The sequence below is a fragment of the Schistocerca cancellata genome, chromosome 6 (genome assembly GCF_023864275.1).
Source record: "Schistocerca cancellata isolate TAMUIC-IGC-003103 chromosome 6, iqSchCanc2.1, whole genome shotgun sequence".
NCBI classification, from domain to species: domain Eukaryota; kingdom Metazoa; phylum Arthropoda; class Insecta; order Orthoptera; family Acrididae; genus Schistocerca; species Schistocerca cancellata.
The window spans coordinates 93,571,920-93,598,647 of record NC_064631.1 but is presented as its reverse complement, the minus strand read 5'-3'; the positions used below and the strand labels follow the sequence as shown (position 1 = coordinate 93,598,647).

The following is a 26,728-nucleotide window of genomic DNA, read 5'->3' as shown; positions in this document are numbered from 1 at the left end:
AGTGAACCCACGTTTCGTCCCTAATAACGATTCTTGCAAGGAAGCCATCACCTTGTCGTTCAAAGCGCCGAAGAAGTTCTGCATCAACACGTCGGTCTCTCATTTCAGGAGTCAGCAGCCGTGGCACCCATCTTGCAGACACTTCGTGAAACTGGAGCACATCATGCACAATGTGGTGTGCTGACCCATGACTAATCTGTAAACATGCTGCAATTTCATTCAGTGCCACTCGGCGGTATTCCTTCACTATGGATTCAACTGCTGCAGTGTTCTGTGGAGTCACAACTCGTTGTGTCTGACCTGGACGAGGAGCATCTTCCACTGAAGTCACATCATTTGCGAACTTCCTACTCCATTCGTAGACTTGTTGCTGTGACAAACATGCATCACCGTGTGTTTGGACTCTGCTACTCACTCCAACTGCCATCTAGTGGCAGCTTCAAACTGGACAGGTCAGACTGTCCAGTATAGTCTGCTCCCTGTTGGAAGAATTTGCAACCTACGCGCGGAAGTGGACCTCCCAGGTCCTTTGTGCGCGCAGGTAGGATTAGCCGTTGTAATGGCCGAGCAGGTAGCTGTGAGACCCCGTAGCGGACGGGCGTGTATGTCTCCCAGCTAAGCCAGGAGCCGCAGTTGGCGCGCTGCCTGTGCAAGTTGTAACGTTTAATGTAATAAACACTTATACCATACAACTTGTTCTGTCTAGTTATTGTGAGTGGAAACAAGGGGAGGACAGTAAGTCCTCTCGTACTATACATTCACACTCAAATGTGCCACCAAGGGAAGAAGAGCCCGCGCGCACACCGTGCTGAACCTTCATTCGTCGATGAATTTCAATAGGTGTCACACCTTCACTACGCAAAAACCGAATAACAGAACGCTGTTCTTTCCTGGTGCAAGTCGCAAGTCGCCATCATTATACTGATACTGCGATGGTGTGAGTGCATCTGCACTACGCTGCCACCTACAGGCCAGTCTGCACGCTGTTTGTAGCATACTTACCAACTACAGGATAACGGCGCGAAATTTCGATTTGTTATTACAAATTTAAGGTTTTCATTTGACTCACCACCGTATAAACTGAAGTCCCCTGCTCGCTTCATTTTGTATGTCCAGGTTAGTCTGAAGAATTACTGCAAAGATTTTGATACAATTTAGAATCTTCAGGACCAGAATACTTTCTAGTATCGATAACAGGCAAAAATCATTGAGATTCTCTGCACCCAGGATGGACTAACTGATTATATGTGTACAGGAACAACAGTGCATGAGTCCTACTCGCACTTGACAATTTTCTAAATATATTTGGATATCAGAAGAGTTTCATGTGGATGTCCTGTACTTTCACGGTAGCCAAATGCACCATGCCTAATGTTGGTAAAAACACACTCATAATTAAAGTGGACAGTGTCTTGAAAGGAGGATATAAGATGAACATCAACAAAAGCAAAACGAGGATAATGGAATGTAGTCGAATTAAGTCGGGTGATGCTGAGGGAATTAGACTAGAAAATGAGACACTTGAGGTAGTATAGGAGTTTTGCTATGTGGGGAGCAAAATAACTGATGATGGTCGAAGTAGAGAGGATATAAAATGTAGACTGGCGATGGCAAGGAAAGCGTTTCTGAAGAAGAGAAATTTGTTAACATCGAGTATAGATTTAAGTGTCAGGAAGTCGTTCCTGAAAGTATTTGTATGGAGTGTAGCCATGTATGGAAGTGAAACATGGACGATAAATAGTTTGGAGAAGAAGAGAATAGAAGCTTTCGAAATGTGGTGCTACAGAAGAATGCTGAAGATTAGATGGGTAGATCACATAACTAATGATGAAGTATTGAATAGGATTGGGGAGAAGAGAAGTTTGTGGCACAACTTGACCACAAGAAGGGATCGGTTGATAGGACATGTTCTCAGCCATCAAGGGATCACAAATTTAGTATTGTAGGGCAGTGTGGAGGGTAAAAATAGTAGAGGGAGACAAAGAGATGAATACACTAAGCATATTGAGAAGGATGTAGGTTGCAGTAAGTACTGGGAGATGAAGAAGCTTGCACAGGATAGAGTAGCATGGAGAGCTGCATCAAACCAGTCTCAGGACTGAAGACCACAACAACAACAACAACAATTAAAATCAGGATTGAGCGATTCACCGCTACGTTACCTCGTCCACGATCCCTCACCCTCCTCCACTTTCTGGCTACAAGCTGGTAGACGAAGTTTCTTCCTTGCACCTGGCGGCTGGCAGGTAGGCGCCGGTCATCTGCCTCCTCAGGTCAGCGATTAGCATCACAAAGCAGAGGCCTCTGCCCTGGCCCCGGCATCGATGGCCGCTCATTTACAAGTCAGCGCCGCGTCCGTCTCCCCGGCACCAATTATTCCGCGCTCGTCGAGTGACGTAATCAAAGGCGAGCCCGCCGGCTCAATTTGCGGATCCCGCGGCGCGGCCCGCTGACGTTGTCAAATGGCCGGCATTGTGACGGAGAGTGGCGGGCCATCTCGTCGCCGGCGACTGTGGCGGGCGCACTCCGCGCCGCCTTTGTGGTCGCTTTCTCCTGCGGTTCCGTCTTGCCGGCTGCTCCCTGCCCGACAGCCGCCAGATGGACTGCCGCACTCCGGCGAGAGATGGATGCGCCCCGCGCCGCCCATCACAATAGCGCCCACAGCCCCGCGCCGTGCCGTACGACTGACTGTACACTACTGAATGTATCTTTTGTGACGCGAATTACTGGACTCGGTAGTCTTTAGCGCTGAGCGGTGAGAAAAACGGAAGGAAAGAGTGAGCGTTTGTGGATTTAAGGCGCTCAAGTGCGAGGTTATTAGCGCCCCGAAAAGGAAGGCACATTAGGGCTTGGCGTCCTGTAGAGGACGACGTCATTAGCGACAGCGCTCGTAGTATTTTCATTATCTATGAGGGAAGTCGAATGAAAATGGGACAGATGTAAAAAAGGGGCCAAGTGCGAGGAGACTCGCGCAGTAGAAATTTAATTACGTATATACATTACTTATCCATTCTGGAATTCCAAGATGTTGTCGATTGTTGTCTATTATCGGCATTGGTACGGGCAAGATATAGGTTCCCAGGGATTCCAAGACTAGCGATAATGTTTTAATTTCAAGTCTGAAGTCGAAAAACAAATGATAAAAGAAATATTTTTTGTGTTCGATAATTACAAACACGTGAGGCAGTATTGACCTTACAACTTATCTTAGAAGAAAGATTAAGGAAAGGCAAACGTACGTTTCTAGCATTTGTAGACTTAGAGAAAGCCTTTGACAATGTTTACTGGAATACTCTCTTTCAAATTGTAAAAGTGGCAGGGGTAAAATACAGGGAGCGAAAGGCTATTTACAATTTGTACAGAAACCAGATGGCAGTTATAAGAATCGAGGGACACGAAAGGGAAGCAGTGGTTGGGAAGGGAGTGAGACAGGGTTGTAGCCTTTCCCCGATGTTATTTAATCTGTATATTGAGCAATCAGTGAAGGAAACAAATGAAAAATTCGGATAATCCTACGGGAAGTAATTAAAACTTTGAGGTTTGCCGTTGACATTGTAATTCTGTCAGAGACAGCAAAGGACCTGGAAGAGCAGTTGAACGGAATGGACAGTGTCTTGAAAGGAGGATATAAGATGAGCGTCAACAAAAGCAAAGCGAAGATAATGGAGTGTAGTCTAATTAAGTCGAGTGATGCTGAGGGAATTAGATTAGGAAATGAGACACGTAAACTGATAAAGGACTTTTGCTATTTGGGGAACAAAATAACTGATGATGGTCGAAGGAGAGGATATAAAACGTAGACTGGCAATGGCAAGGAAAGCGTTTCTGAAGAAGAGAAATTTGTTAACATCGAGTGTGTAGCCATGTATGGAAGTGAAACGTAGACGATAAATTCTTTGGACAAGAAGAGAATAGAAGATTTCGAAATGTGGTGCTACAGAAGAATGCTGAAGATTAGATGGGTACATCACATAACTAATGAGGAGGTTGTTGTTGATGTTGTCTTCAGTCCCGAGACTGGTTTGATGCAGCTCTCCATGCTACTCTATCCTGTGCAAGCTGCTTCATCTCCCAGTACTTACTGCAACTTACATCCTTCTGAATCTGCTTAGTGTATTCATCTCTTGGTCTCCCTCTACGATTTTTACCCTCCACGCTGCCCTTCAGTGCTAAATTTGTGATCCCTTGATGCCTCAGAACATGTCCTACCAACCGATCCATTCTTCTTGTCAAGTTGTGCCACTAACTCCTCTTCTCCCCAACTCTTTTCAATACCTCCTCATTAGTTATGTGATCTACTCATCTAATCTTCAGCATTCTTCTGTAGCACCACATTTCGAAAGTTTCTATTCTCTTCTTGTCCAAACTATTTATCGTCTATGTTTCACTTCAATACATGGCTAAACTCCATACAACTACTTTCAGAAACTACTTCCTGACACTTAAATCTATAATCGATGTTAACAAATTTCTCTTCTTCAGAAATGCTTTCCTTGCCATTGCCAGTCTACATTTTATATCCTCTCTACTTCGACCATCATCAGTTACTTTGCTCCCCAAATAGCAAATGTCCTTTACTACTTTAAGTGTCTCATTTCCTCATCTAGTTTCCTCAGCATCACCCGACTTAATTCGACTACATTCCATTATCCTCGTTTTGCCTTTGTTGATGTTTATCTGTTATCTTCCTTTCAAGACACTGTCCGTTCCGTTCAACTGCTCTTCCAAGTCCTTTGCTGTCTCTTACAGAATTACAATATCATCGGCGAACCTCAACGTTTTTATTTCTTTTCCATGGACTTCAATACCTACACCGAATTTTTCTTTTGTTTCCTTTACTGCTTGCTCAATATACAGATTAAATAACATGGGGGAGAGGCTACAACCCTGTCTCACTCCCTTCCGAACTTCTGCTTCCCTTTCATGCCCCTCGACTTTTATAACTGCCATCTGGTTTCTGTACAAATTGTAAATAGCCTTTCGCTCCCGGTATTTTACCCCTGCCACCTTTAGAATTTGAAAGAGAGTATTCCAGTCAATATTGTCAAAAGCTTTCTCTAAGTCTACAAATGCTAGAAACGTAGGTTTGCTTTGCCTTAATCTATTTTCTAAGATAAGTCGTAGGGTCAGTATTGCCTCACGTGTTCCAACATTTCTGCGGAATCCAAACTGATCTTCTTCGAGGTCGGCTTCTACTAGTTTTTCCATTCGTCTGTAAAGAATTCGCGTTAGTATTTTGCAGCCGTTACTTGTTAAACTGGCAGTTCGGTAATTTTCACATCTGTCAACACCTGCTTTCTTTGGGATTGGAATTATTATATTCTTCTTGAATTCTGAGGGTATTGCGCCGTCTCAAACATCTTGCTCACCAGATGTAGGACTGGCTCTCTCAAGGCTGTCAATAGTTCTAATGGGATTTTGTCTACTCCGGGGGCCTTGTTGCCACTCAGGTCTTTCAGTGCTCTGTCAAACTCTTCACGCAGTATCATATCTCCCATTTCATCTTCATCTACATCCTCTTTCATTTCCATAATATTGTACTCAAGTACATCGCCCTTGTATAGACCCTCATACACTCCTTCCACCTTCCTGCTTTCCCTTCTTTGCTTAGAATTGGGTTTCCATCTGAGCTCTTGATATTCATACAAGTGGCTCTCTTTTCTCCAAAGGTCTGTTTAATTTTCCTGTGGGCAGTATCTGTGGTGTCACCCCCAGACACCACACTTGCTAGGTGGTAGCTTTTAAATCGGCCGCGGTCCGCTAGTATACGACGGACCCGCGTGTCGCCACTGTCAGTGATGGCAGACCGAGCGCCGCCACACTGCAGGTCTAGAGATACGTACTAGCACTCGCCCCAGTTGTACAGCCGACTTTGCTAGCGAAGCTACACTGACATATACGCTCTCATTTGCCGAGACGATAGTTAGCATAGCCTTCAGCTACGTCATCGGCTACGACCTAGCAAGGCGCGATAGCATTTGATATTGAGAGTATAACATGTACCGTCAAGAGCGATGTACACCAATTGTGGATTAAAGTTAAGTATTATATCAACTACGTACTTTATTTGCTACTATTAATTCCCTTAACTGTTCCAGACCTCACGCCAGTCAGCGTGTAATTAAACGCGTGCATTTCGGCCTCCTCTAGCAACACTTCAGTATCTATCTTACCCCTCGTGAGATAAGCCTCTACATCCTTACATTTGTCCTCTAGCCATCCCTGCTTAGCCATTTTGCACTTCCTGTCGGTCTCATTTTTGAGACGTTTGTATTCCTTTTTGCCTGCTTCATTTACTGCGTTTTTATATTTTCTCCTTTCATCAATTAAATTCAATATTTCTTCTGTTACCCGAGGATTTCTACTAGCCCTCGTCTTTTTACCTACTTGATCCTCTGCTGCCTTCACTACTTCATCCCTCAGAGCTACCCATTCTTCTTCTACTGTATTTCTTTCCCCCATTTGTGACAATTGTTTCCTTATGCTCTCCCTGAAACTCTTGTCAACCTCTGGTTTAGTCAGTTTATCCAGGTCCCATCTCCTTAAATTCCCACCTTTTTGCAGTTTCTTCAGTTTTAATCTAAAGTTCATAAACAGTAGTTTGTGGTCAGAGTCCACATCTGCCCCTGGAAATGTCTTACAGTTTAAAACCTGGTTCCTAAATCTCTGTCTTACCATTATATAATCTATCTGATACCTTCTAGTATCTCCAGGATTCTTCCGTGTTTACAACCTTCTTTATGATTCTTGAACCAAGTGTTAGCTATGATTAAGTTATGCTCTGTGCAAAATTCTATCAGACGGCTTCCTCTTTCATTTCTTAGCCCCAATCGATATTCCCCTACTATGTTTCCTTCTCTCCCTTTTCCTACTCTCGAATTCCAGTCACCCATGACTATTAAATTTTCGTCTCCCTTCACTACCTGAATAACTTTTTTTATCTCATCATACATTTCATCAATTTCTTCATCTGCAGAGCTAGTTGGCATGTAAACTTGTACTACTGTAGTAGGCATGGGCTTCGTGTCTATCTATCTTGGCCACAATAATGAGGAGGTATTGAATAGAATTGGGGAGAAGAGAAGTTTGTGGCACAACTTGACACAAAGAAGGGATCGGTTGGTAGGACATGTTCTGAGGCATCAAGGGATCACCAATTTAGTACTGGAGGGCAGCGTGGAGGGTAAAAATCGTAGAGGGAGACAAGAGATAAATAAACTAAGCAGATTCAGAAGGATGTAGGAGATAAATAAACTAAGCAGATTCAGAAGGATGTAGGTTGCAGTAGGTACTGGCAGATGAAGCTTGCACAGGATAGAGTAGCATGGAGAGCTGCATCAAACCAGTCTCAGGACGGAAGACCACAACAACAACAACAATTACAAATTAACAATTTTCGGATTTTTTTCTTAACTTCTGCTGTGATAATCGTCCCATATTTCATGATTCGAGGTCAACGGAAAGTATCCTGTGGTTTTCATGAGTGAGTTTCCGAGTACCAAAATGTGTGACATAAATCGCCGTATCGTGTGACTACAATGACTTACCGCCAAGGGACTATGGACCTTAACATGTGACATAAATTTGAACTTGGTATGTCTATTCGTTCCTGAGAAAAAGGCTGTTAACAGTTCGACAGACAGACAGACAGACAGACGGCGCATGGACTACAAAGCGATATAATTAAACTGTTTATTATTTCAAAGGTAATCGCCATTAACTTTTAATACATTTATTTCACTGTGAGACAAGACGGTCAATGTCTCTACGGAAAAATTTTTGGAGTCGCCCACGGTACCACGATTGTACTCGTGCGTGCGTCTCTTCGTCCGTAGCAAATCGACGGAGATTAATATCTTTCTTCAGGGCTGCGAAAATATGGAAATCACGTGAGGAGAGATATGGACTGTATGGAGAATGTGTTAGGGCTTCCCAGCGAAACTTCTGTAGGGTAGGCGAAACAACAGGTACACCCTCTCCGCGAAAGCCGTGCAGACCATTTTCACAAGCTGCGACATTGTCAGAATGAAACAGTGACCCGTATATACAATAAATTTCCTTTAATTTACGTCTATGGTCACGAACTTTTTGTCAGCAGATTGCCGGTTTCGGTCTATAATGACCATATGTATATGACGATCCTGGTGATGATTTTGCATTTAACATTTGACGATGCCACTATGGCTGCAGTACATTAAGACTTTGTTTTTATCAAACCAGACCATAGACGTAAATTAAAGGAAACTTTCTGACCGTTTTCTTTTACTCGAGGGCTTTCGGGAACGCGGCCTCACAATTAACGCACAGCGGTCGACACTTTGCAAAACTAGAAGCACACACCCGATGCCCAGGAATGTTGATGGACGGCATCATTCTGCTGCAGGATAATCCCAACCCACATTGTCAACCTTATTTCGAATACGCTACAGAAGTATCGATAGGTGGCCTACAGTCCGGATGTCTCCCCATGCTACTTCCATATTTTTGAAGCTGTGAAGAAAAACGTTCTCCTCCGTCGATTTGCTTCAAACGAAGAGGTGCACGCCTGTGTATACAAACATTCTTCCATGGACACGTTGACTGTCTTGTCTAACAATGGAACGTATTAACGGTTATGTCGATTATTTTGAAATATTAAACATTTTACTTACCTTTCTTTCATTTGTATAGATTTCATTTGACTGACCCTTATATTACAGCCCCAGACCACAGAAATGGTAAATAATAAATCTACTAACTTCTATACACAAGTGTCTGTACGTGAATAAATTACATAATATCTCTTAAACTGAAGAGGCTTAAGCTGTGTAATTATATCTGCGCTCTCGATGTTTGAACAGAAGACTGTGGTTAACTGCTTAATAATATAAAATAGTGTAGAGTACTTCTTACGAGCTCCACAGGAAAGAAGTTGGTGCGGATGGTTGACTATTGCCGTATCTGGGTTCTCTAAAACATCCACGTAGTTGCTTTTCGGTTGAGGTGAAGAGGATTTCATTTCCCCAATTACAACATGGAACAATGATAAAAAAATTTCTTTATTAAGATAATTTAATCCTACGGTTTTTAAGTTGTTGAATCCTAATGTAATAGAAAATACTGTATTATCCAACGTATTAAAAAGAGGCGCTTTTAGCAATTTTAATTATATACAGGGCAATTCAAAATAAATATATTGATAGAAACGGCTATAACCTTTTAAAGCGCAGCAATACATCGATAAAAATGGTCGAGACTGTCAAAGTAAGTTCAGTTTCTTAAGCGCTTTATACGTTTTCTGTATCACCCTCCTTGGTCACATGCACAACATCTTTGCGATAATCCATTTCACACCATACGTTCTGAAACATACTTGGAATCACCGATGCTAGAACATTAGAAATGCGAATTTTGAGCATTGGAGTTTTTTGTGGCAAAGGAGTCACATACGTAAGGTCTTTCATATAACCCTATTAAAAGAAATCCAAGAGTGGGATGGTAATCTGAAGATCTACGTGGCCAAGATCAGAACACAGGTTCATCATTATCCGAAGTCTACTTCGAGTCTTCCAACGGTTTGCAAGATAATGATTTAAAACTCTACTAACATCCGTGCCCACAACAATCTGCATGTAGTACTTTATTTTACATTATCTGTAATTCTTAGATGTATCGTCACGCACTAAAAAGTTATAATTGGTCGTAATGCTATATTAATTTGGACTGCCCTCTCTACGTGTTTCATCTTCCTATTCTTCGGTGTGCATATCTTGCGACAGGTATCCACTGGAAGTTCTCCACTTTTCTTGCCTGAATTCTCGCACAGAATCGGTTGGGAAGGGAGTCATAAAGCTGTTGCTTGTTGCTTCCTCTCCTAAAGCAAGCTCACCCACATCTGTTGCAACTGCTCATTGTAATTCCGGATGCTGGCATCAGGACGAAGTTATTCGACTGGTCCCACACATGCGCTAGCAGGAACAGACCTAGGGATCTTGGTGGCCACACGACGAGTACATCAGCATCACGTAGACAGTTGGTAGAGACATGTGCCGATCCTGACAAACGCTGTCGCCGCACGGTCTGAGACCACGGTTCGAGTCCTCCGCCCCTCGTCGGAGGTTCGAGTCCTCCATCAGGCATGGGTGCGTGTGTTGTGCTTAGCGTAGGTTAGTTTAAGTTAGATTAAGTGGTGTAGCCTCTATGTGGGTGAAGATTTGTCTGATGTGATAGAAGAAGAAACAGGAGTCGATTTAGAAGAGATAGGGGATCCAGTATTAGAATCGGAATTTAAAAGAGCTTTGGAAGACTTACGGTCAAATAAGGCAGAAGGGATAGATAACATTCCATCAGAATTTCTAAAATCATTGGGGGAAGTGGCAACAAAACGACTATTCACGTTGGTGTGTAGAATATATGAGTCTGGCGATATACCATCTGACTTTCGGAAAAGCATCATCCACACAATTCCGAAGACGGCAAGAACTGACAAGTGCGAGAATTATCGCACAATCAGCTTAACAGCTCATGCATCGAAGCTGCTTACAAGAATAATATACAGAAGAATGGAAAAGAAAATTGAGAATGAGCTAGGTGACGATCAGTTTGGCTTTAGGAAAAGTAAAGGGACGATAGAGGCAATTCTGACGTTACGGCTAATAATGGAAGCAAGGCTAAAGAAAAATCAAGACACTTTCATAGGATTTGTCGACCTGGAAAAAGCGTTCGACAATATAAAATGGTGCAAGCTGTTAGAGATTCTGAAAAAAGTAGGGGTAAGCTATAGGGAGAGACGGGTCATATACAATATGTACAACAACCAAGAGGGAATAATAAGAGTGGACGATCAAGAACGAAGTGCTCGTATTAAGAAGGGTGTAAGACAAGGCTGTAGCCTTTCGTCCCTACTCTTCAATCTGTACATCGAGGAAGCAATGATGGAAATAAAAGAAAGGTTCAGGAGTGGAATTAAAATACAATGACATTGCTATCCTGAGAGAAAGTGAAGAAGAATTAAATGATCTGCTGAACGGAATGAACAGTCTAATGAGTACACAGTATGGTTTGAGAGTAAATCGGAGAAAGACGAAGGTAATGAGAAGTAGTAGAAATGAGAACAGCGAGAAACTTAACATCAGGATTGATGGTCACGAAGTCAATGAAGTTAAACAATTCTGCTACCTAGGCAGTAAAATAACCAATGACGGACGGAGCAAGGAGGACATCAAAAGCAGACTCGCTATGGCAAAAAAGGCATTTCTGGCCAAGAGAAGTCTACTAATATCAAATACCGGCCTTAATTTGAGGAAGAAATTTCTGAGGATGTACGTCTGGTAGTGAAACATGGACTGTGGGAAAACCGGAACAGAAAAGAATCGAAGCATTTGAGATGTGGTGCTATAGACGAATGTTGAAAATTAGGTGGACTGATAAGGTAAGGAATGAGAAGGTTCTACGCAGAATCGGAGAGGAAAGGAATATGTGGAAAACACTGGTAAGGAGAAGGGACAGGATGACAGGACATCTGCTAAGACATGAGGGAATGACTTCCATGGTAGTACTAGAGGGAGCTGTAGAGGGCAAAAACTGTAGAGGAAGACAGAGATTGGAATATGTCAAGCAAATAACTGAGGACGTAGGTTGCAAGTGCTACTCTGAGATGAAGAGGTTAGCACAGGAAAGGAATTCGTGGCGGGCCGCATCAAACCAGTCAGTAGACTGATGACCAAAAAAAAAAAAAAAAGCCTAGGGACCGATGACCTATGACCTCAGCAGTTTGGTTCCATAGGAACTTACCATTCCAATTTTACTACCGTTGTCCTGTTGAAATATAGTTCCAGTATACTGACATATGAGAAGTAACGTAATAATGTGGACGCAGAGTGTCTGTGAATAACGTTGTGCCGTCCGAGTTACGAGCCTTGACATGAACTCATACCCCTGGATTTCCACTCCTGGACGCCTCTCCAAAACAAAACACTGGAAGAATGTGGTCTCCCGCAAGAGTGCCAGTATACTCGCCGACGGTGGGCATCCAGGGTAGTGCAGAACAGCGATTCATCCCTGAACGCAATGCGACGCCATTCATTCGCAGTCCATGCTTACCGGTCACCACACCACCTGGGATGTTGTAAGGAACCATTATCTGCTCTCGGATGGCAGGCACATATGTGTAGAGGTTACGATGTTCTCAGTGCCCTCACCCTTGAGGCGGTCAGACGTGGTCGAATTGTCGACGAGTGTACCCTCCTTCACGTTCCACTGCAGTCCAACCTGGCGACCCACACTGAGGTTCCCTTGAGACTCTGCAAGGTGCTGATAATGCTGTCTAACACGAGTGCACGGCACTTCTGCATCCTTCGCGGTGATCATTCATTATCTGATACTGTTCACGCCAGTTGTATACCGTGCCAGGTGCCTGGTAACAACGCTAAGCACAAACAATACTAATATCTTCTGGTGGCCGTCCGCCCCCGGTAGCAGAATGGTCAGCGCGACAGACTGTGAATCCTAAGGGCCCGGGTTCGATTCCCGGCTGGGTCGGAGATTTTCTCCGCTCAGGTACTGGGTGTTGTGTTGTCCTAATCATGATCAATTCATCCTCATCGACGCGCAAGTCGCCGAAGTGTCAGTCTGCTTTCCGCAGCGCTGCGGCGAGGACGTCTTGTTTACGTCCCGTCCGCGCGGTCGCGAGTGCCCGTCGTTGTTTACTACTGCGTTGTCGCTAGTTTAGAGTCCATCACTACCGACGCAACATGGCACATTCATACAGACAAACCACCATCAAGATCAGTTTTCAACCCGATCATGCACGACCGCGAGCTTTTGAAGTGGAACGTTTTCTACGTGACGACGTTAAAATTGAACCGCGAGACATAATTGGTATCCATCTCTCTATCACGAGCAGTGTTGTCTACGTCAAGCTAGTAAGTGACGAGGTGTGCAACAGAATCGTGCGCGCACATGCGAACGATCTTAAATTCAAACACTCTGATGGCCATATTGGGGCGGTCTCTATCGATCACGCGGGGCTTGGCCTCCGTACGATACGCGTCTTCGAACTTCCTTTCGAAGTACCACCGGACGTAGTCACCGCGGCTTTCCAGCCCTACGGCAGAGTGATCAGCCATATGGCCGAAAAATGGACCACCTTTACAACGTACCCCGTTCTTAACGGGGTGCGACAGATAAAAATTGAACTGACCAAACATGTTCCGTCATATCTTGTCATCGGCGGATGTAGGGCGATCATTATGTATGACGGTCAGCCGCGCACTTGCTCTGGTTGTGGCCAAGAAGGGCACGTCCGGTCGGATTGTCTCCGACGACGGCTCACTCAAATCCCGACAGGTGAATCTATGACTCCTTCTACGGTGACGATACTTCCTCTCAATTACGCAGAAGTTACACGGGCAGCAACCCTTTCTGATGCTGCCCACGTTAGTCCGATAGCCGCCCCCGATAGCGAGACCGTGATGGCTTCTGCAATACAGGATCCGGCCTCTACAACGGCGCCCCCACCTGAAGATAATCACCGACCGACCTTGCAAGAAGGCGTGGATGCTAGGATGGACATTGACCCACGGGTTGTGCCGACAGCGGCTTTTCTTCCAGACACCGGAGCAGCTGAAGAAAATCACCCACATTCAGATTCTGAAACACACGTCCGTAAACAGCGTTCCCCGCGAAAACACAAGAGACGGCGGCGTGCTCCATCGGACGATTGTTTGCAGCGATCGTCTGACATGGACTGTGGAAATTCCGACGACGGTACCGACGGTACAGAGGCCGCTGTAACATCAAACTCAACAGATCGCCGTGGTGATGGCTCCAGCCCCTCCGACCCCACAGAACAACAGGATCACAAGCAGACAGCCGCTGCCGATTCCCAGCCAGCAGAGCCGATGGATTCAGCGCCGAGTGCCGCAGCAGCCACTAACAGCCACCAACAGCCGATGGTATTTCATGGCGACTGGGCGGACGACTGTGAGGAACACTCCTTGCCCATCGTGTCGGACGACACGGGGGGAACTTTACCCCACCAATGTTGATCCTTTCCCGCCATCATTTACAGTGACGAGGCAGCCTTACAAGGGTATTGATGGCCAACACGGATGCTATGGATAGACCTCAAACTTATCGCGTTGCAACTATAAACATCAACACTATACGGACGCGCGCTAAGTTATCCTTGCTTCAGGATATGTTGAACTCTGCTTCCATCGACATAGCCCTTCTCCAGGAAGTGTACGTCGCCGACTTCCCAGGCATGTACGGTTACGATGCTTGCGTCTCTCCAGCTTCCCCAACAGGCAGCGGTGTCGCTGTACTTCTTCGGGAAGGGATAGTGGCGGACGATATCCTGTTTCTGCCTGGGGCAAGAGGAATGGCACTCACAGTACTGGGTGTCCGCCTTATCAACATCTACGCACCTTCCGGGACGGACAAACGTCGCGAACGTTCACGATTCTTTGCGGAAGACGTCGCCCCGCTCTTCCAAGGCCGCCACGACCATCTGGTGTTTGGAGGTGACTACAATTGCGTACTGGCGCCCAGAGACCAACTCCCACGACATAATCCGTGCCCGGAACTCGAGACGCTAATTCGAGAACTGCAGATGGTGGACACTTGGGAACATCTTCACGGCCATCGACCGGGATTCACGCACTTCACGAGTCACTCTTCCAGTCGTATCGATCGGATTTATGTCTCACGCTCTCTCGCCGCTGGAACACAGGATGCGGAACTGTGGCCTGCAGCATTCTCGGACCACACAGCTTACATTTGTGCAGTCACCCTGCGGCGGCAACAAGTGTGGAGAAGCCGCAGCCCGTGGAAATTAAACATCGCTCACCTGTCGTACCCGGATTGCCGCCAAGCCGTTGAGGATACGTGGCATTCGTGTGAAAATCGCCTCCGTGCTTATCCCACAACGATCCGCTGGTGGTTGGACTGCGCCAAACCGGTACTGAGGCGAACGTTGATAACCTACGGTCGCGACCACGCTACTTGGCGAAGACATACACTCGACTTTTACTTCCGGGTCCTGCGCGACTGCGATGCTATGGCGCCGTCTCCGGAACGACAAACGGCGGTCCACCGTGCTAAGGCTCAGATCCTCGCTCATATGCGACGCCACCTAGAGGGGGTAGTCATCCGCTCGAGGACGCAGGATCGGATACCGAGCGAACGCCCGTCAATGTTCCACGTCCTTCGTGAACGTAAACGACGCCAACGAGCGCTGATACGCTTCATCGACACGGAGGACGGTCGTCGCCTCACCACGCAACAAGACATAAACACAGCGTTCTACAATCATTATTCCCAACTCTATTCCGCTCAGACCCCTGATCTGACAGCACTGGAGGACGTCTCTCAGACGATTTACGGCACCGTCACCCCGGTAATGGAAGAGGCCTTGATGGACGAAATTACAGAAGAAGAAGTGATCGACGCCATTAGAAAAGGAGCTGTCAACAAGTCACCGGGTCCTGATGGCCTCCCCTTGGAATTTTACCGGTCTTTTCAATATTTATTAGCCTCCCGATGGACGAACATCTGTCGCGAACTACTATCCCCGGACGTGCCGCTCCCTGCGGCCCTTGTGGAAGGGATGATAATTCCTATTCACAAACCGTCCGGTGGCTCACGTCTGCAGGACTACCGCCCGTTGACGCTATTGAACTGCGACTCTAAGATCTTTTCTCGACTGTTGGCGGCGCGGATACGCCAGACCTTACGGAATGTTATCTCACCCGATCAAACGTCATTAGGAGGCGACAATAATATTCAAACAGCACTCAGTGAATATCGTGACTTGATCTCACTGGCGAGGGCATGTCGTCTGAAGGGTGCACTGGCGGCAATCGATTTTAGTCAAGCTTTCGACCGAGTGGACCACGACTATTTGGAAGCGGTCCTCCAACATATGCGGTACCCACAGCCATTCGTCACTGTCGTCATGCGACTACTCCGTGGCGCGACATCCAAGGTGATCGTCAACGGCCGACCTTCGCAGCCCCTCACCATTTCTCGATCGATACGCCAAGGCTGCCCTCTGTCCACTTTACTTTACGCTGTGGCCATGGAACCTCTCCTCTGCGGCCTGCGCCAACGACTAACGGGTATGACGTTACGAGGCCACACTTTCCGATGTAAAGCGTACGCTGACGACCTGGTGATTGTCATCCGCAACGGTGACGACACCGCTAGCGCACTGAATTGGATAGAGAAATATGGCATGGCCACTGGTAGTCGTATCGACGTCGCAAAATCGGTGGCTATGAACATCGGGGCCGGATTGTCTGAGAACAGTGTCACCCCTTTCCAGCTCAGAGATAGTTTGAAATGTCTCGGCATTGATTTTACAGACGATATACGACGGACCGCTGCTCACAACTATCGACGGCTTTTACGAAATGTTCGGACTGGAATTGCCAACAACCGCCTACGAGCCCTGGACATCGTCCAAAGGACCCAGTATGTTAACACACATTTAGCGTCACGCATTCCGCACATCGCCCAGATATTACCTATACCGGTGATGTTAGCTCGCCGTATACTTGCGGCTTTTGGGTCCTTCGTGAGTTCAGGAATGCTTTTCAAGATCAAATATGAGACTCTCACCCTTCCCCCGGATCGGGGAGGGCTTGGCCTTTATCACGTTCATGACAGAGCGGTCGCCCTATTTGTGAGCACATTAGTCAAACTATGGCACCGCCGTCCGGACAGTTTGACCAGTTTGTTAATAGAAGAACTAGCACCGCCCTCGCTGTTGCCGCCTGTGCCGATACACCACGTCCCCTCCTCGCTCTTCTACATCGGTGTCTTTTACCTCGAACTCAGTTACGTTCGGCTTGCCTTACCAGCGACTCACCTGGCGACGGCAAAGGTGGTTTATAGGGTCCTGCAACGTGGACGACCTGATAACGTCGTGGAGAGGAAGCACCCGAACGTCAACTGGCGAGTAGTGTGGAGGACAATTCACCACGTAACACTGGACACTGACGTCACGGCGATGTGGTATATCACTGTCAACGGTAAGCAGGTGACCAAATCAAGGCTACATGCGATCCACATGGTCGACTCACCCACGTGCACGAGCTGCGGCGTTCAAGACAACGATGAACACCGTCTTAGCTGTGGCGAGTCTACGGCAGTGTGGCACTTAGTGAGGCAAATGTCAGCATACTTCCTTCGGGTAACGCCGAATCATATCGACCCCAAGACTATCCTATTCCCGGATGCCATGTATTACCCACGCACTAAAACTAATGCTATGACGTGGCTTCGTGGACATGCAGTGCATTATTTGTTTCAAGACGGCACTAAGGACACTTTAGACTTTTGGACCTATTTGCAGGAACGACATTGCAAGATCCTCCGTAACCCAAAGTATCGACAATATTTTTCCAATTTTTTGTGGAGTGCGTTCCACGACCCTCCACGTAGCTGGAACATCACGGGTAAGAGAAGTTAAGATTACAAGACGATGATAGAACACTACACGGTACAACGTGGGATCTACTTTCATCATTACGAGAAGTCATACCTGGATGATACAGCAGATGGAGAGGTTCGTTGTGAACCCTCACACTCTGTAGCAGTATTTGCCCCATTTCCTCTTTTTGTCCCCAGTGCGAAAAGGTCTTCGCAGTTTTTGTTTTTCCATCCAGTGCAAGATGTAGCACTGGTTAATGGTGGTAAGGATTCCACCCTTCAGTTTTGTTTCATGGTTTCCTTCGCCCCGCACTTTGCTCTCTTTCTTTATGCCTTTTTCTACAACTATTAGCATGGTTTTAGTTATGTGCGTCCCCAACTCGGCCCAACGAGTGCACTTCATCCGCCCGCCGGATTAACGACCAGGGCTGGTGTGCCCGCCAGCCCAGATATGGTTTTTATGCGGTTTTCCACAAAAAAAAAAAAAAAAAAAAAATAACAAGCTTTTCTAGGGGCGATGGTTCACGACCCAATACTTGCAAAATTTTTTTCCTAACATTCGCGTTTTTATTTAGTTCTGATACTTTATTATTAATATAAGTATATGCTATAATATTTGATGTAAAAAAAAAATTAAAAAAAAGAAAAAAAAATGAAAAAAAAAAGAAATAAACCACAAAAAAACAAATAAAAAAAAGTGTCGTCAAATCGAAAGACTTGCACCAGACGAGCGGTCTACCCGACGGGAGGCCCTCGTCACACGACATTTCATGTTTTCTGGTGTCCGTACCACTCGCCACAGAGAATTTCAGTGCCAAATCATTTACAGACCCGCTGATGGTGTGTACGTTTACGAATCTACATTGGCATCCGACCATGTCTTCTGAGCGCTTCACTTTTTTTGTGAGGCGATCTATTTTTCCTGTTTCCACGCTTCACTGGCATACAATACTACGCTACTCATAAAACATTGGGCGAATGTCTTTTAATTTCAAGTAATAATATGAAGTTGAAATTTTGTAGCAGTGTTTTCACTGATTAGTATACGTTGTAGCTACAATGACTAATCCCTTTTTCATGTCTTCTATTCTCGCAAGAACTTCGTGGATCGGAGAAACAGTCCATTACCACCTCTACAAATTAAGGTTGTCGTAATGAAGCAGTTTGTGAAAGCGGAAAGCTACGGCCGCAGGTTCGAATACCGCCTCGGGCATGGATGTGTGTGATGTTCTTAGGTTAGTTAGGTTTAAGTAGTTCTAAGTTCTAGGGGACAGATGACCTCAGATGTTAGGTCCCATAGTGCTCAGAGCCGTTTTTTTGAAGGCGGAGAATATTTGAAGAAACCCTGCCATTTTTCCGCGCTATCAGAAGCGAATTTATAAGAAGTCGTGTTTGTTGGACCTGACAGTCGGAAAGACACATCGAATCCAAAATGACTAAAAACTGAAAGGAGACTTGGGCATATTGAAGGGTGTTGTTATTAAGTTCTTAGGAAATAAAAAACGGTAGTAAATTGAAGGTTTAAATTCCCGGCGACGACGAGACGGATTTTGCCTTTAACGATCCAGGAATATTACGGAAAACCTGAGTCTGGATGGCCGGACATGGATTTGCACTGCTGCCCCGCCAAATACGAGTTTGGAGGGCTAACCACTGCGCCACCTCGCTCGACCTTATGACACAAAAAGAATTCACATTATAACATACTGGAAAAGTGCAGAAAGTTAGGCTGTTGGATGAGTCTCAATATTCAATTTTTGAAGAGTCAACTTTATTTTTCAGTGATGGTTTTGGCGAAGCTAGTGAGGTAGAAAGTAAGCCGTGGTTCTTCGCCGAAACGCACAACAGACAATTCATCAAACAAAATTTATCGAATGAAATTATGTACTAGTTGCTAAGTTTCTGGCTCACAGCTCCAACCAGAACTTTCTCCTGTCCAGTCTCGTTACTGGTCCACAGCGCACGATGGCACACTGACGTCTGGTGTACTTGTTTCAGGGCGGAGTTGAACTACTCGCCCAACAGCACCGAGTCGACGCTGAAACTGCGCGACTTGCGGGTGGCAGACGAGGCGGTCTACAAGTGCGAGATCACCTACATCGAGGTGCGCGAGGGCTGCGCCGTCGTCCAGTTCATCAACCTCACCGCCCTCAGTGAGTACATTTTGTGTGTGTGTGTGTATGTGCCTGCGAGATGAGCCAATGTACTACCTTGCATTAAGGTTGGACTTCTGGGATGTCTGGGTACACGGATTTATCAATGCTTTGTTCAGACTTAAACTGGGTAAGCACTAGCCCATGGTCCTACTAAAGTTGTTCGTTTTCGGTGGATCCAGTTATCTGAGGGGCGGGGGGGGGGGGGAGGGGGGAGGCTCGATGATGGCATGAGGGACCCACACTCCACACTGGGTGCCCCGTTGTGGAGCGACAGAGCCAGTATATTCCAGGTGCCGGGTAGTGAGCCTGAGTTCATCGATCCTATGGAGGAGTTTCTGCGTTGCACATTTGATGTAATCAGACATGCGTGGTACGTTCAGTTCGGTTTGAAGGTCGGTAATCAGGGCCCATCTTGAAGCTCCTAAGATGCATCTGTTTTGAATGACTTGTAGGGGCCCAAGATTGGACGGGCTGGTAGTTCCCCACGTGGAGCAGTCATAAAGAAGTGCAGGTAAAACTGTCGCTTCGTTCGAACGTTCATCTGGCAATTGCTCAACGGTGGGTACAGTTGGTGTGGGAGGTACAACAATTGAATCCTCTTGTTGTGGATAATAATGTTGTGAGCCTAGGGCCTCCCGTCGGGTAGACCATTCGCCGGGTGCAAGTCTTTCGATTTGACTTCACTTCGGCGACTTGCGCGTCGATGGGGATGAGATGATGATGATGATGATGATGATTAGGACACCACAACACCCAGTCCCTGAGCGGAGAAAATCTCCGACCCAGCCGGGAATCGAACCCGGGCCCTTAGGATTGACATTCTGTCGCGCTGACCACTCTGTTACCGGGGGCGGACCTTGTTGTGGATGTGACGTTTAGAAAGGAGTTAGCTATCCAGGGTCGCCCCTAAGTATTTTACTTTACTTCATGCAACTCCTTAATGGTGAAGAGTATACTTGTACCGCAAGTTGGGACGTTTGCGAGTGAATAGGACAGCCTTAGTTTCGTCGGTGTTGAGACGAATGTCATTATCTGATGCCCACCGTTCCGTCAGCGTGAGTTGATGTTGTAATATCTCCCCGGCTGCAGTAATTCGCCGGCTACCAGTGAGTAAGGCTGTGTCGTCAGCAAACTGAGATAGGGACGACCTGTGGCAGGAGGAGTAAGTCGTTAACATAAACGATGAAAAGAGTTGGGGATAGGTTCGAGCCCCGTGGAAGACCATCCTGTAGGCATCTAACGCTGGAGCGTTGCCCATCGATGAGAACCATTATCTTGGTTCAAATGATTCAAATGGTTCTGAGCACTGTGGGACTTAACATCTGAGGTCATCAGTCCCCTAGAACTTAGAACTACTTAAACCTAACTAACCTAAGGACATAACACACGTCCATGCCCGAGGCAGGATTCGAACCTCCGACCGTAGTGGTCGCGCGGTTCCAGACTGAAGCGCCTAGAACCGCTCGGCCACACAGACCGGCTAGCACCATTATCTGCTGGTGTTGGGGAAAACTGCCAATTATACGCAGGCAATAGTCAGGCAAGGTTGCACATGTTGCAGTTTGGACCCTGTTCCTGTCAACGTGAGAAATCTTAGAGGCTTCGAATTTACGTAAGAGAATAATAAAGGGTTTTTCGTTTTAACAAATCGTAAAGTGGTTCGAGGCTTACAGTTTTTTATATTAGATATCTTAGTTCCATAACAGTTTCACCCCGCTTCTCTAAAGAAGTGAACTACCATGTGTAAAAGAGCTTCAAACATCAAATCACTTTACAAATGGGTTCATGTGTTAAATATTTGACGCTAAGCAAGTGAAACCTTTTGTGGTTGAAGACACAAAACCCTAATTAAGTTGGCTTCGTTAGTTGCACATTATTCACGCATATATAAAGAGTTTACATAACTAATCGTTTGTTATGTACAATGGAATTTATAATAAGAGTCATGTTTATTTCATGTACAGGATGTAACAGATATAAGTGGAGATATTTTTATATTTGGTACCTTAATATGTGCGTACACACATCAGTGTGTTGGTTGTTTTTCCTCTGCGTGTAACGATTTCTCCACAAATGCAGGATCTCCCCACAAACACATCACATAATTTACTACCTAATGTATTCTGCACAGTCGTAACTGTACCACTAAAAGGAATAAGTCTGTCAGTATTGACTGACCATTTTTCGTCCAAACATGCACAAGTCAACACCTGACCTGCTGGCCAAGTAAAAATAAGCATTACTGCAAATGACGTAAATACTAATGTAATGTCGGTCAGTACACCGTCCTCAGTCACCAATAGAAACGTCTGCACTTATAACTCACACTCCGTATATATGAAGTGCAATTATGATGGCACTCATGTTTAGTTTATGAGAACTACCAAGACATGTTTTTTAATTCTATTAACATCGATACAACCGATATTGAGAACTCTTTAAGTTGTAAACTGTGTGTGGTATAATGATATAATTTTTCAGTTACCTTCAATGGTATATGCGAATACTCTTCGCAAAATGGGTAACAAATACAGTTGTCAGTAAAGAAGAAAATAAATTAGAACATCATTTTTGATTCTAAAGTTTTACCAAATGAACAAAGCTATAAACCTTTGGTGAATTTGTGGGGCTTTAAGCGAATAAAGTTTAGGCGGAAAGGAAAACGTTTACTGTTTCGCCTTCGCCTAACTAAAAAATAAAACATATTACGGGTCTTCATTAGGACTGAAGGAGACCGTGAACCCTTATCAGAACCGATTTCTTGCTAAATAATGTCCAAATAGCTAAATAAAGGCAGCAATTTTTTGCACGAGATCATATCCTTAAAAAGCCGTACAGTACAGGACATATTTGTACACAGTGGTTCTCGAAGGACTTCAAGTCTGTAGCCCTGTTGGTGTCAGTAAAAGTTTGTTTCCGTCAGATGTGAGCGCTCACAAGGCACAACTCTTGGCTTGAACAGGAAGTTGTATTTAAACGTTTATACACAAACGCCTCTCACACACCTTACCATGCCTGTGTTGCTCTTGGTTTGTACACAACAGCGCTACCAGTCTTTGAGGTTTTGAGGACGGGTGAGGGGAGTCTATCACTCACCTCAACAAGTAGTTGGCGTGTTTAGTATTAGTATACGTGTGTCAGTATTGTCGTACATATGGCGAAACCGTTATGATTGGGAACGTTTTAAACGTTACGGCACCCATGTTAAGAAGGCGTTATCCAACGGAAGACGGGGTAGGACAGGATGAAGACACTTTAGCAAAGCTTTGGGTGGTTCCAATTATTCAGAGACATGAGCATTAGTTTATCGCCCAACTGGAGTTGCACTGGATAGGACAGTCATGCAGTGAAACATCTTGTAGTAACATCGGTAGAACATTACGTAGGAAATCAGCATACATTGCACCATTTAGATTGCCATCGATAAAATGGGGGCCAATTATCCATCCTCCCATAATGCCGCACCATACATTAACCCGCCAAGGTTGCTGATGTTCCACTTGTCGCGGCCATCGTGGATTTCCCGTTGCCCAATAATGCATATTATGCCGGTTTACGTTACCGCTGTTGGTAAATGACGCTTCGCCGCTAAATAGAACGCGTGCAAAAAATCTGTCATCGTCCCGTAATTTCTCTTGTGCCCAGTGGCAGAACTATATACGACCTTTAAAGTCGTCGCCATGCAATTTCTGTTGCATAGAAATATGGTACTGGTGCAATCGATGATGATGTAGCATTCTCAACATCGAAGTTTTTGAGATTCCCGATTCTCGCTCAATTTGTCTGCTACTGATGCGCGGATTAGCCGCGAAAGCAGCTAAAACACCTACTCGGGCATCATCATTTGTTGCAGGTCGTGGTTGACGTTTCACATGTGGCTGAGCACTTCCTCTTTCCTTAAATAACGTAACTATCCGGCGAACGGTCTGGACACTTGGATGATGTCGTCCAGGATACCGAGCAGCATACATGGCACACGCCCGTTAGGCATTTTGATCACAATAGCCATACATCAACACGATATCGACCTTTTCCGCATTTGGTAAACGGTCCATTTTAACACGGGTAATGTATCACGAAGCAAATAACGTCCGACTGGCGGAATGTTACGTAATACCACGTACTTATTCGTTTGTGACTATTACAGCGCCATCAATCACAAAGGAAAAAAAGTGGTCCAACTAATCATATTTCTTCACGTACTACACGAATATGTAATAAAAATGGGGGTTCCTATTTTTTTAAAAAACTCAGTTGATATACGTTTGACCTATGGCAGCGCCGTCTATCGGGCCAACCATAGCGCCATCTGGTTTCCCCCTTCAAGCTAGACGAGTTTCGTTCTTTGTAGTTTTTTGTTTGACTCTTATTTCGTGAGATATTTGGCCCGGTCACAATCAATGGACCACCTTATATAGGCGTTTCTGACACAGCGCCATATTTTGCCTGTTTACATACCTCTGAATACGCATGCCTATATCAGTCTCTTTGGCGCTTCAGTGTACATCATGCATATTACTCGGTCAACATTCCCTCTTCGCCGACACAAGTAGCAACACTCTGCCGCTAGAGGCCTCCGAAATGTAGCATGTAACATGGCGGTGTGTAACGGGAGTGTAGGTGTGTGAGAAACAGTGTACTGTAATCGAGTTTTTAACCACAAAAAACATGCCTCCAGTTGAAATCCATAGACGCTAAAAAAGCTCAAGACCATGCCATCAACAGACAAAGTCAAGCTCACAATATTCTGGGATGTTCAAGACGTGGTCTAATTGGAATTCATACCAGGGGCACCACAATAAGCTATGCACCGTACAGCGAGGCCTTCCGGAAACCCGAGCGGTTCTAGGAGCTTCAGTCTGGAACCGCGCGACCGCTACGGTCGCAGGTTCGAATCCTGCCTCGGGCATGGATGTGTATGATGTCCTTAGGTTACTTATGTTTAAGTAGTTCTAAGTTCTAGGAGACTGATGACCTCAGATGTTAAGTCCCATAGTGCTCAGAGCCATTTGAACCTCCAGAAACTGAAAGCACGAATTTGAAGAGTTCGTCTTCGCATGGAACACCCTCTGCCCTAGCATGGCAATACCAGACCACACAACGAGCGCTGCGACACGTGCACAATCCAACGCCTTGGATTCAGTGTCATCGATTATCCTCCACACGGTCCCGAAATGGCCTCATTCCATTTTCATATGTTTCCGAAACTTAGAGAATACCTTCGAGGACTCCACTTTAATAGCGATGAAGCGGTGCAAGCAGAGGTGACGTTGTGGCTCCGTCAGCAAAGTCAAAAACTCTGCACTAACTATATCAACAAACAGGTCTCGGTTGGGAAAAATGTGTTCGTCGCTAGGGTGACTGTGATCAGAAATAAATATGTAAACATGAAGAATAAAGATGTAGAATGTCAGTAAGGACTTCAAGTCCGCAGCTCGTGGTTGTGCGGTAGCGTTCTCGCTTCCCACGCCCGGGTTCCCGGGTTCGATTCCCGGCGGGGTCAGGGATTTTCTCTGCCTCGTGATGACTGGGTGTTGTGTGCTGTCCTTAGGATTGTTAGGTTTAAGTAGTTCTAAGTTCTAGGGGACTGATGACCATAGATGTTAAGTCCCATAGTGCTCAGAGCCAGTAAGGACTTCAAGAGTTTCCACGTAACGTATTCTGAAGCATGACGTTTCAGAACGGCTTCGTGTGTCTTTCATATCACGTGACATGACCACAATGTGACCTAGCCAAGGAGGAGAACCTTAGTGCTGCGACTGATAGGTGTATTACCACGACAGTAGTTCTCAGGGGTAACAATTGCATTTGGTTACTTTTCGACAGTGTTATAGGGTAGTGATGCCTCGCAGTTATTACAAAGAACAGGCTTCAGACTCACTGAAGAAGGTATACGCGACAGTAAAAAATTATCTTTGAGTTAGTATACTAAGCTTTAAGAATAGATCCAAAGTAATAAATCCTCTGTCACCTTTGTTCATTAGACATTTGGTATTTATTATCGAGTTAAGAGGTCCTTGCTGCATCCAGTGTGTGTCACTGATTTTAAGATGAGAAAGTGATGCATACCGGCTACTTACGAATCGTGTAAACTCGTTCTCGGTGTTTCTGTACTTTTGACTTCAAATATTCCGTACGCGACATAGAAATAGGAAATCAGGCCACAATTACACAAAAACGTATGCTCACGGGTACTTAACGAACAGAGGGAAGAAAATTCTGATTGATAATTCTTCATATGTAGTCAGGAATGATTTGTCTATCTGGGAATAATTTAATACTGAATTCCTAAAAATTCAATATCAGGCGCACTGCCGTTTCTTATCTATGCACACGAGGCTCTGCTTTAAAAAAAAAAGTTCATTTTGCAGTTGACAGCTGGAATCAATCCAAGGAATCAAGTAGTAACAGAAGAAATTGCAAATAATATGATTGAAAGATTATAGATTTGTTACTTCTTCTCTCTCTCTCTCTTGCTTAAAAAAAAAAAATAAGAAGAAAGAAATACCCATAACAAATCCACTTCTGCAAGAACAAAATGTACAACACCAATTATACTTAATGGAGTTAATAATTAGTTGAGCGGTTCTAGGCGCTACAGTCTGGAACAGCGCGACCGCTACGGCTACGGTCGCGGGTTCGAATCCTGCCTCGGGCATGGATGTGTGTGATGTCCTTAGGTTAGTGAGGTTTAAGTAGTTCTAAGTTCTAGGGGACTGATGACCATAGATGTTAAGTCCCATAGTGCTCAGAGCCATTTGAACCATTTTTTGAAAGATGTTATTCACTAACTGCCTAACTGAGTAATTAACGTAAGTTCATTAATCTGGCTCGTGGTTTCGCTGTCTCTCCGATTCACCACCTCAGGTATAAGTGTTACGATATTAGCAAATTGGAGTATTGTAATAATTCTGTGCAGTAATATAGGGGTATAACTTTTACTGTCCGTCGCAAAATGAATGGCATATCATTTCACACCCTCTGGGAAAACGATATGAAATACGTCACTTTGTAATAGACTGTAGTTCACAGAATGTGAAGTGTGCTCTTCTGTGCACCTGACAATATGTATATCTCTTACAGTTTTAATCAACATTTCTGGAACGTGTGTGTGGAGTGGACCGAAACGATATGCACTGGCAGACCTCTTTTTAATG

The 26,728-nt window shown here is 45.2% G+C and overlaps 1 protein-coding gene across 11 annotated transcripts in view; it reads left to right on the top strand.

The window, feature by feature from the left end:
* Positions 1-26,728, top strand: part of LOC126088583 (titin) — a 1,213,778-nt gene that overhangs the window by 238,237 nt on the left and 948,813 nt on the right. For all 11 annotated transcript variants that reach the window (XR_007519972.1, XR_007519973.1, XR_007519977.1 and 8 more), the window contains exon 2: positions 19,414-19,568. The gene's annotated coding sequence lies outside the window, so the exon portion shown is untranslated. The remainder of the gene's footprint in view (positions 1-19,413; positions 19,569-26,728) is intronic.